The 19973-nt window shown below is 38.6% G+C and overlaps 1 protein-coding gene and 1 long non-coding RNA gene across 2 annotated transcripts in view; both read left to right on the forward strand.

Moving 5' to 3' along the window:
- LOC121391289 overlaps positions 1-19973 on the forward strand; it is a gene marked incomplete at its 3' end in the record, with an annotated part of 80169 nt that overhangs the window by 47571 nt on the left and 12625 nt on the right. The gene's annotated exons all lie outside the window — the stretch shown is intronic.
- Positions 1126-4540, forward strand: LOC121391288. Its single transcript, XR_005960359.1, has 2 exons — positions 1126-2418; positions 4425-4540. It is a non-coding gene; the product is annotated as an uncharacterized LOC121391288 (long non-coding RNA).

A 19973-nucleotide genomic window follows, 5' to 3' on the forward strand; every position in this document is an offset into this window, starting at 1 on the left:
AGTAATAATTTATAATGCTTAATAGACAGAAGGCCACAAAGGCGCTAGATTAGTACATAATTATGATAATAATAATAATTATTATTATTATTATTATAAGTCTGTGTCGTCTTAAAAGACGAACGAAGGTTAAAAGCGATAATATGATTGGTCGGTTCCTGAACAGTCATACCTGGGATTTGATTGGCTTAGAGATAACAACAGGAAAAAACGCGCCATTTGCAGTTTGCCAATAATAATAAATAATGACAAAACAGTGTGTATTTTGCACTATGAATTGGATTTAAGATCATTTTGATTGAGCAGAAACAATCACAGTTTATTACCGAATACTTGGCTATGGCGGAAAATGAAGAACTTCGGTCAAGTTTCGGATGTCCTACTATTTTCGTCACGTTTGGAAGGGAAAAAAGGTAAACATGATTTTACTATTTTCTTACTTATTCTAGACACCTTTAATATATCTAGGCCTAAGTTGACATTTTAAACTGTATTTGTTCTAATATTGTGTGATGTTTGATGACAATCGAACGAATGTAACGTGTTCTACATGATGCAACGTGTTCTACATGATGCAACATTGGGTCATGACACAGAACATTTCCAAAATGGCCGATCAAGGCATATTTTTCGGGGCAATTTAAATACACATAGATCACATTGACATCATAAATAATACATTTAAATGCAAAATAAATATTTTAAGATGCCAAATTGATGCATTTATTACAGAAAAAGTGTTGTTATTTCACCGATGGGTACAGATTTTTTACAACGATAGTAATGCTTTTTTGGGATGATTTAGGTCACATGACCAGTTTCACGTACTCTGATAGGTCAGCAGTCTTTGTTTACAAATTAATTTAGTTTTAATTTGTTTAATTTATTTAAAGTATCACAAGTAGCAGTCATTTTTCATTTTACTTAGTAATATATATTGTTTTTGAGTACCATATGTTTCGTCCCCAAACCAGTTCGCCCCCAGTCAGTTCACCCCCAACTATGAGGGTTCGCCCCTCCCCTAATATTATGTTAGGTAATAAAAATGATTTTGGCTTAGGTAATTGGTTGTTTGGCAAGTCTTCCTTATTCTTCCCCCCCCCCCCCCCCCCCCCCACAAATTATAAAAATATTTGTTAGAATCAATGTATGGTTAGAGATAGTTATTGATCTTTTTTTTAAGCTTATAAAACATTTTGTTTTATAATTTTAAGCAACATAATGTGTACCGGTATATTTCATAATCCTTTCTGGTGATCAGGCTTGGGATCACAATGTCATGCATTCATATTTTTTTCGTACATACAAAATGAATTATTTGAAAGTAAAATTTGGTTTGGGCTACAATAAACCTCAATTGTTTAGGGTACCAGACGTTTCTCCCCCAAATTGGATGTCAGTTCGCCCTCGCATGCTTAACCAGTTCGCCCCCACAAAGGTACCAGTTCACCCCCATAAAGATTTATATGTATTAATTAATTAATTAAACTGGTGATTATGTCAAATGTGCCCCGACTGACTCAGGATCCAACCAAATTGTGGAAAGACGACAATCCCTCCCCTCTAAGAAAAGAAACACACACACACACACACACGGTTTAACATGCCTCTAAAGAAAAATACAGTAATTGTTTAAAAGTAACAAATAATTGGGATTTGGGGGCGAACTGGTACATGGAGGGAACAGGCCAAACTGGGGGCAAAAGGTCATGGATTCATTGTATATACAAAAAGTAAGTTTGTTTTCTTTAACGACACCACTAGAGCACATTGATTTATTAATTATTGGCTATTGGATGTCAAACAGGTAATTTTGACATATAATTTTTGAGAGGGAACATGCTAAAAATTAATTAGTAGCAATGTATTTTTATCTATGCACCATCCTACAACAGGATACTACTTACCAAGATGAAATACATATGAAATCGTGCAACAATTGCCAATCGATGCATACTTTTTGTTTGCTGAGAATATATATAAAATTAAAATATTTATACCATTATATTTTGTGTTACCTGTTTACTTCTCTGTTCACTTCACCCCCAACTGTCGGTATGGATGCCCCCAAATATTTACAACACATCTTTGGTTGCATTTTGTATTTATATTATAAAAATTGTTTCATATTACTTTGACTGGGGTGTGGTATCAAGCCTTTTCGCCCCATGCCAGTTAATTTCTTTTCAAAACGCTTGTCTTCTCTTTTGAAAAAAACTATAAAACTCTTAAACTGACACAGGAAAAGTCTTGGATAGGATATTGACATACCTTTGGGGATGGATTGGTTTGCATGAGGATGAAATGGACATTTATTTTGATTACAAGAAACACAAGTTATATATATATATTTTTTTTTTTCTTCAGAAAAATCGTCAGCACATGCTGGTCATCATATTATGGAAATATTTGTGACTGGTATGTATTTAACAAACAATAATCTTGTTTTAAGATGCATGACTTGATGTGTAAGAGGTGGTCGTTCAATGTCATAAGCCATTATACATAATTATTCAGAAATGTTTGATTATACCAGATCACTTGGAAATTAACTTTAACATGTGTTATCAGGTTAGTAGGAAATGCAATCTCTGCATGACGGTTGGTTGGTAATTTTTAAAACATCTATTTTAGGATAATAATTTTTACACTTTCCTTAAAATTAGAATGTTTTTTTTTTTTCAATTCTTCCTTGTCCGCCCATATTCTTGAGTGAGCATCTTGAATTAAACATTTTAATAATAAAAAAAGTAACTTCCAGTTTACATTTGAACAGCATCTGACATCACATGTATGGTCACTGACAAGCATGCAGGGCTTTTTCTCGTTCTAACCAGTGCACCACAACTGGACAAAGACTGGTATGTGCTTTCCTGTCTGTGGTAAAGTGCGTATAAAAGACCCTTGCTGCATTAGAAAAGCTGTAGCTGACTACGAGTCAGAATTACCAAATGTTTGACATCCAATAGCCGATGATTAATTAATCATTAATTAAGCGAGAAAAAACCTGCTACAATTTTCCATTAGTAGCAAGGGATCTTTTATATGCACTATCCCACAGACAGGATAGCACATACCACAGCCTTCGATATACCAGTCATGGAACAAGAAAAGCCCTAAGGGTCCATCGACAGGGATCGATCATGGGTCAACCGTGCATCAATCGAGCGCTTTACCCCTATACTATAGCTTGAAAGGAGTTACATGCAGCTCTATGATGTACATGTATAGAGGCACTGATTTTCCGTGATCGCGGAATCGCGGAAATACCTATCTGAAACGGAATTCCCGATTTTTTTCCAAAACATTATTTAACTTTAGCGCATTTGATTAATTAAAATTTATTTTTCGAACTAGAAACTATGGACACCGACATCTGCCTGTGCTATGCTACGACACTAGTACCTTTGTATGTTACGTCAAATGTTTAATGTAGAGTATCTAGACGTTTTACCAGTCGTGTTTTCTTCGCTTATTCCCGACGATTTAACGGGGAAAACCGAACATTGTGAGCTAAAATTGTCCGATATTTACTCAAGTGAAAGATATATTATGTTATGTTTGCTTATTAATTTTTAACATTTGCGGCATTGCCATATTTCCGATCTCACAAAGGAATGCCATAATTGCATATTGTATGCCAGGCTTTGTTTAAAATAAATTATGCAAGGGAAGTGGTTTATAGTGTGATCGTTTGTAATTATTTTCCCGATCATATCGTAAAGAAAACCGAAAATGTCCGAAGTCTGTCTCGTGGTTAAATTTAAACCAAAAATAAATACAAACTACTGACATGTTTTGCCTCATTGCATATTTATTTATTTTATACCAGCAATTAATTGCGGTGTGTGTGTGTGAAACAAACACAGAATTTGTTTAATACTGAAACGGAAAAAACCCGGAATTTGTAACATTATGAAACGGAAAAGGGGAAAATCTGAAACAGAAAATCAGTGCCTCTACATGTAGTTGACATGTACAAACTAATACATGTAGACAAATGTATGTTGGTTTTTTTTTTAATTTCATTATTTCCCTCCCAGTCCAACATCCTTTATCTTTTTGTAATAGTTTATATTTTGTAGGCCTGAAAATTGGTACAGATTCTTTAGATTCAAATATATATCATGTATTTTATTTTTTGATTTCTTCATAATTAAAATTAAAGGTCAACATTGAATATTTCAAAGTCTGTTTTATCCTTGAGATTTTTATTGATACCAGGTAAAAAAGTAAACTTGAAAATTTAACTGAAAATAGTTTGTTTTCTCTTGAAATTTTGATTCCCCACACCTGAAACTTGGTACGCTATGATTCTCTAGGGTAGTCTTTTTAAAACTAACAGAAAGAACTAAATGTTTACATTAATAATAAACAATAGCTACTTACATAGCAGATCTATCCAGACTACATTTGTTTTTCAGAATCCCATCTGAATGTTGGATGACATATATCAAGATGCCACTGAACAGGACATAACTGAGGAAAATGGATGTGAGATAATCCAATCTAACAGTTGGAAATAAATATATATAGTATTTATAAAATATTTGTTTGCATATATACTGTTCAGATATATTAGTGAGTCAGAATGAAACATCACTTTGTTTGTTAAGACTATTGTGCTTCAATTTTTATGTTTTGTGGACAGCTAGTTTACAGATAGGGTGTGTAAGCGGTGGCATTAATACAGCAATTGCCCGAGAATATTGAAATTTGGCCTCCAAGGACAGATTGCTGCCTATTTTCATTTGTTTAATGATTAGTTCATGACCAACTGCTGGATGTAAAAAATTAAATTGATAATTAATTCTGACCCATAGTCTTCAGCGAAATCGATATAGGTGACATGGTTATCATCTGGTATGAGGAATCTGTGTCATTGTAATGGTTTTTTCAAGATTTGTGTCTGGACAAACTTTGGAGGAAATCTAACAGCAATTAAAGGTAGGAGAGTAATTTTTCGTAGTAGTTAACAATTTGGTTCGGACAATAAGCATATCGCAGACCAGCGATCGTTTGTAAAGTTGGCGGTATAAACACACACTAGTGTGCATATATGGCTACTGGTGAAAAAAAGAGGCATATTTCATGATGGGATGAAATCAAATTGAATGGATAAAATTAGCATATATTTGACATAAAACTAAAAAAACTAAATAATAGTAATAAAAAAAATAAAAAAATAAAAATATTTTTCCCAAAACAGTAGAGAGAGAAATCTACAACGACAGTCCTAGAAAAAGAAAATATACATATAGCTGTAATACAAACTGCCCCTGTACTGAAGTTCTTTTTGTAAATCACTTCAGCACACATTTATTTAACAAAGCTCGTAAACGACATGTAACCCGCGATCGTTGGTCAAATCGGCGGTAAACATATACAGGTAATGTTGGTACAATTAGTGGAGAAAAAGGCAAATGGGTGTTAGAGAGAATACAGCTGCAACAACAACAGCTCCAGATAAAACCTGTACCCATGTTCCTTTTGGAAATCACGGCAACCCACATTTATTTAACAAAGCAGCTCGCAGACGAAAGGACCAACGATTATCGATAGTTGGGATCGTTGGTAGATTTGGCGATGAACATGCAATGAAACAGTTTTGTAAGGGGGGGGGGGGGGGCGGGTCCTTCTTTAAAATACATGAATGCGTCAAATATGTATGGCCGATGCGGGCACAGCACAAGACTACTTCATCCTTCCTGCACTGCCTGTAGGATGACTGCCACTCTCCCAGGACTGGCGTGACAGAATGAAGCTTGTTTGCAACCGCACCGTCCCAATCATCTTGCCAAGTCGAAAAGATATATTGATTAATATGAAATTTAAAATCACTGTAGAGGACACTAACATGGACACGGGGCAAGTTGAAAGCAGACGTGACAAATTTAACGAAGACACACAAAAAATAAAGTAAATACTACAATATACTACTTGCTCCAAAATTTGAGGCAGCACCTGAAAAGGTATCATAAAACATACTAATAGACTTAGCGGGGATCAAATACTGTATATGTAATGTATTTTATTGGCCAAACAAGAAAATTAATAAAATTTAAAAACTAACAATCCAGCGAACAGATTCGACATCCCAGGCCTGTGGGTATTTAGGTGGACTGGGGAAGGAGGGGGGGGGGGGGGGGGGAGAGACAACCCGCCCCGCTTGCACTCAAGGACAAAAATGAATAAAGGTAAAAATATGGCTTGTGTCCCATCTCCCCCGCTAAGTTGTGCACCCTCCCCCAGATATTATTCCTACCGACCTGGGAACCTGATTCCCTCCGACAAATAAAACAGTATCCATAGCTGCCCATGACAATCGTCACGTAGGCAAACGCAAACTTATTATTATTTTAAAATATTTAACACGCAGTATCCCCTAACCCTAACCCTAAACTATTATAAATGATGGGGGGAACGGGTGGAGCTCTTGCCCCCCCCCCCCATCCCCCACAAATCCTTTTAAAAACACTTATTTTTATCATTTTCTCTTTTTTTATTATTATTATTTATTTAACTTTTTTAAATGTAGTAAACGTAAAAACAGATTCGACATCCCCTCACACATGAAATGAACTGTCCACTGCTGTGCTAAATATCACGTGCGCAAAACCAAGCTTATTCTTTCGTTTCCCCCTTTTTCTCTCGATTTCACTTCTTTCCTTAGTAAACCGAAGAACTCTCCCTTCTCCATTTTGTTTATTGTAATCGTTTCCCATTGAACAGTTTACAAGGGTTATTGGTTAATCAAAATCTATTATTTAATTATTATTTTCATTGTAGTGCGAATGTCTTGTAAACACGTCAATCGCGATTTAAAAACCCCCACGTGAAATATATAATTTTTTATTATTATTATTATTATTTTAATTCAACAATTACGCAAACAGTCTCCCTCCCTCCCAACATTTTGTAACACGCCATTTGACCTACCGCTACAGCTCTAACAGCGTTATGTCATTGATCTAGAATGGCCCCAATGTAGTTGATAAAAAAATATACAAACTCAGACAAAATCAGTCATTACAAAGGATTTTATTCCAAACGTGGGATGCCATAATAAAAATAATACACCCCCCCCCCCTAATTTTACCCATCATCAACAATGCATAATAAGTTGTCAAGTAGACCAGCGTGTGCGTGCAGGTCAGGTCAGATCATAGGGCTTTACGTGCACATTCAGAACAAGCTGTTGTAGCGCACGCCTTTCCCGGGCGTAAGACCTGGCCGACGCCGGCTTCTCCGTCCAGGACTGGAAAGGTGGGGGGGGGGGGGGGAGAGGAGGGACCACCTGCACTGGCAGGTGCAAGGGAGCACCAGCAGCCTGACCAAGGTCGGTAGCAGGCGGGGGTGAGGGTGATGCATCTTCATAAATCAAGGCTAATATTCGTGCCTCGTATTCAGCCTTGATACATGTAGTCAAGATTACTGATATCCACTACTAGCGCCCTCTATTGGAAGAAAATTTGTAACACCGATTATGTCCCTTACACGATGACATCGCTGACCAATCACAGCATCGGTAACATGTGACAATCTTGAAAGCAATATCAGTGTTCGCCCGCCAACATGGAGTTTACATAACAAGGGAATCTATAAGGAGCGTTGCGATCTCATCGCATCCAATGAAATTTAAGCATTTTGTGGCATGATTTCTTGACGACATGTATCAAGGCTGAATACGAGGAACGAATATTAGCCTTGATTTATGAAGATGAGGGTGATGATGCTATGGAAGTTTGAATGGCGCAAAGTATTATGCCAAAGAGAAAAAGTGTGCAAATTTGGCTGAGGAATATTCAATATTTCAATGGTCGGTCAAAAAGAAAGTTCCAGAGCTAGTATAGGTTTTGACATTAGTGAATCGAGAGTAGCTCGTTAATTAGACCTCTATGATGCTGTTGTGTCTCCCTAGGTTGACATTAGTGAATCGAGAGTAGCCCGTTAATTAGACCTCTATGATGCTGTGGTGTCTCCCTAGGTTGACATTAGTGAATCGAGAGTAGCCCGTTAATTAGACCTCTATGATGCTGTGGTGTCTCCCTAGGTTGACATTAGTGAGTCGAGAGTAGCCCGTTAATTAGACCTCTATGATGCTGTGGTGTCTCCCTAGGTTGACATTAGTGAGTCGAGAGTAGCCCGTTAATTAGACATCTATGATGCTGTGGTGTCTCCCTAGGTTGACATTAGTGAGTCGAGAGTAGCTCGTTAATTAGACCTCTATGATGCTGTGGTGTCTCCCTAGGTTGACATTAGTGAGTCGAGAGTAGCCCGTTAATTAGACCTCTATGATGCTGTGGTGTCTCCCTAGGTTGACATTAGTGAGTCGAGAGTAGCCCGTTAATTAGACCTCTATGATGCTGTGGTGTCTCCCTAGGTTGACATTAGTGAGTCGAGAGTAGCTCGTTAATTAGACCTCTATGATGCTGTGGTGTCTCCCTAGGTTGACATTAGTGAGTCGAGAGTAGCCCGTTAATTAGACATCTATGATGCTGTGGTGTCTCCCTAGGTTGACATTAGTGAGTCGAGAGTAGCCCGTTAATTAGACCTCTGTGATGCTGTGGTGTCTCCCTAGGTTGACATTAGTGAGTCGAGAGTAGCTCGTTAATTAGAGCCCTGTGATGCTGTGGTGTCTCCCTAGGTTGACATTAGTGAGTCGAGAGTAGCTCGTTAATTAGACCCCTGTGATGCTGTGGTGTCTCCCTAGGTTGACATTAGTGAGTCGAGAGTAGCTCGTTAATTAGACCCCTGTGATGCTGTGGTGTCTCCCTAGGTTGACATTAGTGAATCGAGAGTAGCTCGTTAATTAGACCTCTATGATGCTGTGGTGTCTCCCTAGTGAATCGAGAGTAGCTCGTTAATTAGACCTCTATGATGCTGTGGTGTCTCCCTAGGTTGACATTAGTGAATCGAGAGTAGCTCGTTAATTAGACCCCTGTGATGCTGTGGTGTCTCCCTAGGTTGACATTAGTGAATCGAGAGTAGCTCGTTAATTAGACCTCTATGATGCTGTGGTGTCTCCCTAGTGAATCGAGAGTAGCTCGTTAATTAGACCTCTATGATGCTGTGGTGTCTCCCTAGGTTGACATTAGTGAATCGAGAGTAGCTCGTTAATTAGACCTCTATGATGCTGTGGTGTCTCCCTAGGTTGACATTAGTGAATCGAGAGTAGCTCGTTAATTAGACCTCTATGATGCTGTTGTGTCTCCCTAGTGAATCGAGAGTAGCTCGTTAATTAGACCTCTATGATGCTGTGGTGTCTCCCTAGGTTGACATTAGTGAATCGAGAGTAGCCCGTTAATTAGACCTCTATGATGCTGTGGTGTCTCCCTAGGTTGACATTAGTGAATCGAGAGTAGCCCGTTAATTAGACCTCTATGATGCTGTGGTGTCTCCCTAGGTTGACATTAGTGAATCGAGAGTAGCCCGTTAATTAGACCTCTATGATGCTGTGGTGTCTCCCTAGGTTGACATTAGTGAGTCGAGAGTAGCGCGTTAATTAGACCTCTATGATGCTGTGGTGTCTCCCTAGGTTGACATTAGTGAGTCGAGAGTAGCCCGTTAATTAGACCTCTGTGATGCTGTGGTGTCTCCCTAGGTTGACATTAGTGAGTCGAGAGTAGCCCGTTAATTAGACCTCTATGATGCTGTGGTGTCTCCCTAGGTTGACATTAGTGAGTCGAGAGTAGCCCGTTAATTAGACCTCTGTGATGCTGTGGTGTCTCCCTAGGTTGACATTATTGAGTCGAGAGTAGCCCGTTAATTAGACCTCTGTGATGCTGTGGTGTCTCCCTAGGTTGACATTAGTGAGTCGAGAGTAGCCCGTTAATTAGACCTCTGTGATGCTGTGGTGTCTCCCTAGGTTGACATTAGTGAGTCGAGAGTAGCCCGTTAATTAGACCTCTGTGATGCTGTGGTGTCTCCCTAGGTTGACATTAGTGAGTCGAGAGTAGCCCGTTAATTAGACCTCTGTGATGCTGTGGTGTCTCCCTAGGTTGACATTAGTGAGTCGAGAGTAGCCCGTTAATTAGACCTCTGTGATGCTGTGGTGTCTCCCTAGGTTGACATTAGTGAGTCGAGAGTAGCCCGTTAATTAGACCTCTGTGATGCTGTGGTGTCTCCCTAGGTTGACATTAGTGAGTCGAGAGTAGCCCGTTAATTAGACCTCTGTGATGCTGTGGTGTCTCCCTAGGTTGACATTAGTGAGTCGAGAGTAGCCCGTTAATTAGACCTCTGTGATGCTGTGGTGTCTCCCTAGGTTGACATTAGTGAGTCGAGAGTAGCCCGTTAATTAGACCTCTGTGATGCTGTGGTGTCTCCCTAGGTTGACATTAGTGAGTCGAGAGTAGCCCGTTAATTAGACCTCTGTGATGCTGTGGTGTCTCCCTAGGTTGACATTAGTGAGTCGAGAGTAGCTCGTTAATTAGACCCCTGTGATGCTGTGGTGTCTCCCTAGGTTGACATTAGTGAGTCGAGAGTAGCTCGTTAATTAGACCCCTGTGATGCTGTGGTGTCTCCCTAGGTTGACATTAGTGAGTCGAGAGTAGCTCGTTAATTAGACCCCTGTGATGCTGTGGTGTCTCCCTAGGTTGACATTAGTGAGTCGAGAGTAGCTCGTTAATTAGACCCCTGTGATGCTGTGGTGTCTCCCTAGGTTGACATTAGTGAGTCGAGAGTAGCTCGTTAATTAGACCCTGTGATGCTGTGGTGTCTCCCTAGGTTGACATTAGTGAGTCGAGAGTAGCTCGTTAATTAGACCCCTGTGATGCTGTGGTGTCTCCCTAGGTTGACATTAGTGAGTCGAGAGTAGCTCGTTAATTAGACCCCTGTGATGCTGTGGTGTCTCCCTAGGTTGACATTAGTGAGTCGAGAGTAGCTCGTTAATTAGACCCCTGTGATGCTGTGGTGTCTCCCTAGGTTGACATTAGTGAGTCGAGAGTAGCTCGTTAATTAGACCCCTGTGATGCTGTGGTGTCTCCCTAGGTTGACATTAGTGAGTCGAGAGTAGCTCGTTAATTAGACCTCTATGATGCTGTGGTGTCTCCCTAGTGAATCGAGAGTAGCTCGTTAATTAGACCTCTATGATGCTGTGGTGTCTCCCTAGGTTGACATTAGTGAATCGAGAGTAGCTCGTTAATTAGACCTCTATGATGCTGTGGTGTCTCCCTAGGTTGACATTAGTGAATCGAGAGTAGCTCGTTAATTAGACCTCTATGATGCTGTTGTGTCTCCCTAGTGAATCGAGAGTAGCTCGTTAATTAGACCTCTATGATGCTGTGGTGTCTCCCTAGGTTGACATTAGTGAATCGAGAGTAGCTCGTTAATTAGACCTCTATGATGCTGTGGTGTCTCCTAGGTTGACATTAGTGAATCGAGAGTAGCTCGTTAATTAGACCTCTATGATGCTGTTGTGTCTCCCTAGGTTGACATTAGTGAATCGAGAGTAGCTCGTTAATTAGACCTCTGTGATGCTGTGGTGTCTCCCTAGTGAATCGAGAGTAGCTCGTTAATTAGACCTCTATGATGCTGTGGTGTCTCCCTAGGTTGACATTAGTGAATCGAGAGTAGCTCGTTAATTAGACCTCTGTGATGCTGTGGTGTCTCCCTAGGTTGACATTAGTGAATCGAGAGTAGCTCGTTAATTAGACCTCTGTGATGCTGTTGTGTCTCCCTAGGTTGACATTAGTGAATCGAGAGAGTAGCTCGTTAATTAGACCTCTGTGATGCTGTGGTGTCTCCCTAGGTTGACATTAGTGAATCGAGAGTAGCTCGTTAATTAGACCTCTGTGGTGCTGTGGTGTCTCCCTAGGTTGACATTAGTGAATCGAGAGTAGCTCGTTAATTAGACCTCTGTGATGCTGTGGTGTCTCCCTAGGTTGACATTAGTGAATCGAGAGTAGCTCGTTAATTAGACCTCTCTGATGCTGTGGTGTCTCCCTAGGTTGACATTAGTGAATCGAGAGTAGCTCGTTAATTAGACCTCTATGATGCTGTGGTGTCTCCCTAGGTTGACATTAGTGAATCGAGAGTAGCTCGTTAATTAGACCTCTGTGATGCTGTTGTGTCTCCCTAGGTTGACATTAGTGAATCGAGAGTAGCTCGTTAATTAGACCTCTGTGATGCTGTGGTGTCTCCCTAGGTTGACATTAGTGAATCGAGAGTAGCTCGTTAATTAGACCTCTATGATGCTGTGGTGTCTCCCTAGGTTGACATTAGTGAATCGAGAGTAGCTCGTTAATTAGACCTCTGTGATGCTGTGGTGTCTCCCTAGGTTGACATTAGTGAATCGAGAGTAGCTCGTTAATTAGACCTCTATGATGCTGTTGTGTCTCCCTAGGTTGACATTAGTGAATCGAGAGTAGCTCGTTAATTAGACTCTGTGATGCTGTTGTGTCTCCCTAGGTTGACATTAGTGAATGGAGAGTAGCTCGTTAATTAGACCTCTGTGATGCTGTGGTGTCTCCCTAGTTTGACATTAGTGAATGGAGAGTAGCTCGTTAATTAGACCTCTGTGATGCTGTGGTGTCTCCCTAGGTTGACATTAGTGAATGGAGAGTAGCTCGTTAATTAGACCTCTGTGATGCTGTGGTGTCTCCCTAGGTTGACATTAGTGAATTCTCCTTATTAGAGTACGTGCTGGGCCATTAAATGGGGGCGGGTGCATTGTTATCATTAGTCAATGCACCCTATGTACTGTTACGGTTGTGCATGCTGTCTGTTTGTAAATCCTAGTTTGGTGTTAAGGTTGTTCCTATTGTCCTAAGTCCCTATTCTAGTGTAATCAACGGCAATCCAAAGCCACCCATCCCTCCCTCATCCTTGGATTATAATGAAATACAAGGAAATGGAGGAATTATACTAGCCTAGCTATCTAATTTGAAGGGTTTTACCCGTATAGTGTGAGTATTGGTTAAAAAGCCTAGTGCTTAGCATTCTTAATTTGTGCGTGCAGAATTCCAAGAGTAAAAATAATCTGACCTCGATAGCTCTGATTGGTCAATATGCCACAGAGTACTGTGCATCAAATCATGTTCCAGTCACATAGTCTGTGACTTTGTAACAAACGAAACAAAAATTAAATAGTCGGCAATGATCATTGATTACTGTTACTATAGTGTGTACATATATACATATATAAATAACTTATGCACAATCATTAACCTCTGGCTGAAATACAAATATCTAAATGAAGTTTTATTTGATTTTTTTTTAAGATAAAAAAGAAAAATAATACACGTAAAAAAAGATATAGGTTTTTTTCTACATACCTATTATTTCTTTTCCTTCTTTTTATTATTCCATCTAAATTTCATTTTTTTTTTTTAAAGAAAGTATAAAATTACACGATTGCCATTTTCGAGACCTCACGTACACTTTGTAGGCTAACAGATATGAACTAATCGAGACAGTTTTACCGACTTCGCTGATTTCAGTAGAATACAGAAGCCACTATTTAATTCAATCCTTTTTTTCTTTTTGTCATAACTATATGAACAGGATAAATGAGTTATTCGTATCAGATGTTGTGATCTATTACCTTACAAAAATGGACTGTTTCTAATTAATAGTAAATTAAATAGACAAATAATTTTGATCGGATTGGTACGTCTTCGAAGATGTGTATTAAACCTGTGTTTTCCGATTTGTATAGCAAAGATAAGTACCAGTCATATATTAAAATCTTGCATGGATGCTACCGTTTTTGTAAAAAAAAAAATTCTGGTATTAAACGGATCTTTCTATCAGCTACATACGGTAAATAGTGGCAATTAATATACAAAATTATTTTACGTGTGCTGTTTGTTAAAGGTAACGTGTGTGATTGTTCACACTCGCCAGATTGAAATTACGTGTGCTGTACGAACGCGATCACACCCGTGCACCTTAAAAGGCAAGGTCTGGTGTACAAAATTAGTAGTTATGTTTCATAGTACAGATGATTATTATATAAGAGTACATGTTCATGTGTGCATGGGAACAAATTGATGTACAGACTACAGGTGTACATAGGGGATACTGGTGGTACGTATAAAAGGTGTACATGGGGGGGGGGGGGGGGGCAAAAATCCTATTGTGATATAAAACATCACAATACAAACCTGAGTAAATAAATGTTTATTAACAGAGCTTCCACGGCCATCAGAATGACGGTAACTGTAACAGTTCTCTCCTTCACCGTCTACGACGGTCACATGATGCCGAATTATAAATATTGGCCAATCGTCAGTCGCCAATCAATGAAAAGTACACGTATCTGGGTCAGAACTTTCCGGATATTGACGTGATGATCAGATCATGTGTAGACATTACGGTTCAGGCTTTGCATTAAAATTAAAGTAAATGTAAGAATGACACGTGCATTTTCTTACACTTGCTAAAGGTCTTTAAAATCCTGAACATGTTTAAAAAATCGACTTGCAAATGGAGCCACGTAGAAAATACAGCCTATTTGTAAGGAACTTCTTGAACTGCGTTACTGTGATTTTGTAGTCACTTAGCATTATTTCGTTTTCAGTTATTATTAACTGTTATCAGACGAGAATCCTAATAAAACCGATATACTTAATCCACACCTGTGACATATTATTGTTTAAGGTGTAGATTATTTTTCAATAATCAACACCTGTGAAACAATGCAATTTTAACTTTTTATGAGTTCGGGACAAGGATTAGAACCCACTACCAACAGAACTTATACATTGTAAAGAAGTACAATGCATTAGCCCACGAGGCCAAGCATCTGCGTCATCAAATGAATATGTAATTTAAGCCTTTTAAACCTGATACTAGTGATAGTAATGTATTCTGGCGGAACACAACGAAGATTGTCAGAAACCAAATCGGAAATCACAGGTTACGCGTTTAGCACATGCATCATCCTTAATGCCAGCTATCCACTGTTGAGGTTTTCTTGACGGAATCGTTCAGGTTAGGTCCAAAAGATCCTACCATTTTAGGTTATTAGTTGTTTTTTTGTTTTGTTTTTATTAATAATGGATTAAGTTGGAGAATACATGGTTAACTGTCAATTCTTGAAAAATAACCCACAAACTCACCAGTGACTGACCAATATATATATATATACCCATTAAATCTTACTATATAAATACAGTCCTGAATACAAAAATGAAATACACTTTTCGGTATTCAACTCAACTGCCGGAACTATGCCGTGTTCAACGCTACTATTTATAGCACATGGTTACCGGGAATGCCCGTAGCGATATGAAAACAAGGTTGGTGCTTGGTTTGAATTGCCTATTAAAGCAGTTACCTGTTATGCATTTTTAAAATGCTGTTTTGTGGAACATTTGAAATGAAAACAGACAAAAACGGTGACGAATATTTACAATTTCATGAGCGCGATACCAAAATTAGAGACGGAAACACTACTCACCAACGACCTTTTAATGCACGATTAAGGTCGACGACAGTCACTTTTTGGACCCTTGTTTTGGCTTCGTACACAATAAATAAAACATATCCAACGGTAGTTTTGTGATATGATATATTTGAGAAAAGTTACTTTTTATTTCTTTCATCTTTTAAAACTTAAAATTAATATTTTGTCCATAATTATGAATTTTTTTTTTTTTTTTTTAACATTACTAATGCACCTGAATGTGTTTGAACAAAATCTTGTGATTAAAAAATTGTACCTTTTACGAAATATGGATTTCAAGTGAAATTACGGTAAGATATACTATATTTATTGTGTACGAAGCCAAAACAAGGATGCTAAAAGTGACTGTCGTCGACTTTAGCAAAAATGACGTCGCATGCACCGTCTCCTCACATAGAAAACTTGGATGAACTGACAACCGAATTATTCAGTGGAACGATGATTTATGGAGGCACATTTAATATAAACTTCAGCTTTTCAGCAACGAGTAATTCCATGAACATCAATAAAAGAAAACAACGATGACGACACAGACATTGAGTGTACAATTCTTTACATTTTTCTTCGTTGATTAAACTGGCGTGCTGAAGGTTTTGTAACGTATTACGAGCAAATTAAATATTGCATTGTTCGTGAATTTTAGCTATTACATTATCTTTAAAAGGCATTTCAAACAATATCATTAATATTATAAGTAACCCTTCACTCATTCTTTCTTATTTCTATTTATTGTTTAAATAGAACTATATTCCTATGTGTAATAATTAGTGGTTCACCGGTCCGCATAGTAACACAGCTGACCTAGTTGTGTAAATTGAGAAATCCCTGTCATTAACTAGTAATGTTACAATTTTTTAACTATTATTTAGAAACAAAATTCCAATTTAGGGTATGTAATAAATACAAAACTACATATATGTGGTTTTCTGATTTCTGGATTCCACGAGTGTATTTCCTGCCGGAAACCCCTCTGCCTGCGGCATCAGGGTTTCCAGCAGGAAATACACTCGTGGAATACAGAAATCAGAAAACCACATATATGTAGTTTTGTCTATATATATATATATATACTGAAAGGAAAAAGAAACGTCAGGTCATAAATTGTGGAAAAATTCATAAATAAGTGGGCTGATTTGTATGGAAGTTGTACAAATAACTCATTAGGTTATTGTGCATAATTATACCCTGAATCCACACTCAATGAAGTGTGATAGCTAGGGAGCGGCATATACGGCAAGACAATGAAAATCACCAAAAGCACGTGCAAAAGCATGATTCGGACGAAGTAGGGGGTACAACTCATACCACATTGTAGTGTTACCTGTTACAGAACACAATCCAATGTGTTATTTGGTAAAACTTTAATTGCCATTATGCCACGCTTGACCGAAGTTGAGAGGGGTCAAGCAATTTCACAGCTCATGCAAGGTCATACGCAAAGACAAGTTGTTGTGCAATTTGGTGTGAATGTTAGAACCATACAACGTCTTGTGATACGTTTACGAGTTACAGGAAGGGTTGCTGATCGTCCCCGATCCGGGCGCCCACGTGTAACATCATGCCGAGAGGACCAAGCAATCAGGCTTGCGCATTTGCGCGATCGTCACCTTACTGCCACCGAAACTGCTCACAACACCATAGGCACCCACAATCGTCCCATCCACCCCAAAACTGTAAAGAATCGGCTGAGAGAGTCCAATTTCATTGCGCGTTGTCCCTACGTTGGTCTCCCTCTGACGCCATTAAGTCAACAATGTCGGATGAATTGGCTGCATGCACATGCACTGGGAAGGTTCCACATGATGCAATGGAGGCGTGTACTGTTCATGGATGAATCAAGGTTTACACTTTTTCGGTCGGACGGGCGACGTGGCGTGTATCGATGCCGTTGGGGGAGATTGCTGACGCTTGCATTGATGAGAGGGACAGATTTGGGGGTGGCTCAGTCATGGTCTGGGGTGGAATTTCCCATGGGTTAAAAATGCCTTTGATGGTCATCGCTGGGAACCTGACCGCTGTCTGATACAGGGATGAGATCCTGCAGCCTCACGCCATGCCCTTTGTCCAGCAAAACAACCTGACATTGCAACAAGACAACGCGAGGCCACATGTTGCAAGAGTGTGTAGGGACTTCCTTGCAACGAACAACATCGTCCCCCACGACTGGCTGCTTACAGCCCCGATCTGTCCGCCATCGAGCACTTGTGGGATCAGTTGGACAGGAGAGTGAGGAATCGTCCAAACCCACCCATCACCCTTGCCCAGCTCAGAGATGCCTTGGTAGACGAATGGAATAACATTCCAATGAGGAGTGTGAATGCCTTGATGAATTCCATGATCAGGAAGGTCAGGGCAGCTACACAGGCACGGGGTGGTTACATACGGTACTAGTAAGACCAGTGAGACTAGTGGACTCATACACAGACTAACGAGAATTAAATGACATGTGATGGATACTAATGAATTGTTTCCATGAGTGTTTGATTTCAATTATGTGGGGGGGGGGGGGGGGGGGGGGGGGCGTACCCTCATTTGCAATTGGATTATGTTGCCATTTTCTTTCACATTTCAATAAAAAAAATTGACAGTATTATCATTAGTGTTCGTCCTTCATAGATATGTAGTACAATTGTACATATTGTGTCATACAATTTGATCTGCTGGCTTTAAAGTTGACCCAACGTTTCTTTCAGTGTATATATATATATATATATATTTCTTATATTTCTTATATATATATATATATATAAACAATAGTTTCCTTCTTACGTCAAACCAAACTGAAATTACCGTATATCTTCGCCTGTAAGTCAATCTCAGCTATAAGTCGAGTCCCTAATTTCAAGCCCTGAAAACTTATTTTTTTTATTGACCCGTTTATAAGTCGACCCATGAAAAACAACGTATAAATATTGAAGTATTTCTTATTTTAAGCACATGAGAACAATAATGTACAATATCTGAACAAAAGAAAATTATTTTACAAACTTTGTTTTTCACGTTTTGTACATCACAATAAAACTACATAGCATCAAAACGAAATATTCCCTTAGTAGAGAGTGAAAGCTGTTTGACTGTTACTGTATGGCACTGTACAGCATGGTTTTGTGCAAAGACAACAACTTTATTTATAAACACTGACAACAGATCACTACAATAAAACTGAAAGTACATCTATCATCGGTTAATCACATATTTTGCCGCCATATTAATACATGTAAGGAGGATAACTCTGGAAAGTACACTGGTTTCTGTACCAAATGATGTGTGTCCCTATTGCTCTAGTTAACTGCAGAGATCAGTCTATTTTAAGGGAAAGCTCAGTAATATTCATGAAGTTAATCACCGATAAAACATTTTTTAAACAACCATTAATGCCAGTGACCAGATTTCAAAATAAACTCAGGCAACAGGTAGTTAGTATTGTTTACATTTTTGCTATTAGTGATGACTGTTATTTTAACTAAGTGGACTGTTGTCTTGGCATGTGAGTGAGATCGTACACCTTTTCAAATAACCAAAACCGTTACAATGCCCCCAAAAATACGCCAGTTTGGCCTACTGCGATATGGCAGAAAAGAAACATCTTTCGATGAACCTATTTTTCAAGCGGTAAGTTTAAAATTTGATATGTATCTTATATAGGATATCAACTCAGTTTGAACAAAATTATAATTATGTAATGGGGAATACACGGTTAACTGTCAGTTCTTGAAAAATAACCCACTCGCCCCTACGGGGCATTACAAGTTGTGAACGATATCTTCAATGAAACAACAGTGGTATTAATAATTTATTACTTTATAACACCGTTTTTCCTAATACACTGAAATGCAGTTATAGCTATACCAGCCCATCCCATCCTCATACACAACTGTTTTTTGTAACTAATTTCAGTTTGGTTTGACATAAGAAGGAAACTAAAGTGTTTTGGTAATAAAAAAAATATACTATTTTTTTGTGCAGTTTAGAAAACAATTGGCTCAGAAATATAAAGATATATATTTATTACCCCAGCAGTTACTCATAACAGGGAAAATATTTTCGATATTTTCTCAGTGAGAAATATTCTGCATTGGTTTAACGAACAATACTATTGGACAATTTGACGCTTACAAACCAATGACTTTGTCGGTACTAAATATGACGTCGTTACGATTTGACAAACCCAAAATGACGTCATGTATAGTTATCTATAATTAGTTATCTATAGTTATCTATAATTATCTATGAACGTGATTAAATTACAACGTTATAGTAATTCTCAGAACAGTGCGTATTTAGTGGTTTACATCATTTCTATACAGGTTGGCCTTCGTGCATGTGCATGGAAAATAAAGGTTTCTAGAAGAAAAAAAATAGCTGAGGTAATAAACAGAATAACAAACTCAGTTCCAGTTATTATCAAATTTATGACCCTAAAGCTCGTGACAACTCAAAATTATTTCACTCGGGACATAAATTTGATAATAACTGGTAACTCGTTTATTATCCTCTATATATTCTCTGTCAAAAAAGAAATGCATAGGTGATAGGGAAAGAAGAAAAGTGTTTGATTTTACAA

This window comes from Gigantopelta aegis, unplaced genomic scaffold (assembly GCF_016097555.1).
Source record: "Gigantopelta aegis isolate Gae_Host unplaced genomic scaffold, Gae_host_genome ctg2052_pilon_pilon:::debris, whole genome shotgun sequence".
Lineage (NCBI taxonomy): Eukaryota > Metazoa > Mollusca > Gastropoda > Neomphalida > Peltospiridae > Gigantopelta > Gigantopelta aegis.